This window comes from Octopus bimaculoides, chromosome 7 (assembly GCF_001194135.2).
Source record: "Octopus bimaculoides isolate UCB-OBI-ISO-001 chromosome 7, ASM119413v2, whole genome shotgun sequence".
NCBI classification, from domain to species: Eukaryota; Metazoa; Mollusca; class Cephalopoda; order Octopoda; family Octopodidae; genus Octopus; species Octopus bimaculoides.
This window is the reverse complement of record NC_068987.1, coordinates 42900208-42900554: the sequence shown is the minus strand read 5'-3', so window position 1 is coordinate 42900554 and position 347 is coordinate 42900208.

Here is a 347-nt window from a genome sequence, read left to right as displayed (position 1 = left end):
TTAAAGAAATATCCATTTTTCTGAAAACTATGAGGAAACAAAGTCGGAGGGGACACACTTGCGTAGGTATGCCCTAAATTTATCTAAAGATTACCCATAAGTAAGTATCTTCTTCCAATAAACTTGTTTAGCAATGGCTAAATTTCCCTCCATGGTTGATAAAAAAAATAATTTACCGAAAGATTAAAACCACGTTGATTAGTCCTAGATCATCTTTGATCAAAAGATATTCCAGCAATGTTCATCTCGTCTTATGTTCTTGCCTAAAATTTCTTTTTTTTTTTTTAGATAAGGTGTATCTAAGATCACATTATGCAATGCATTCTATTAGCACAGCCTCCTGCCAC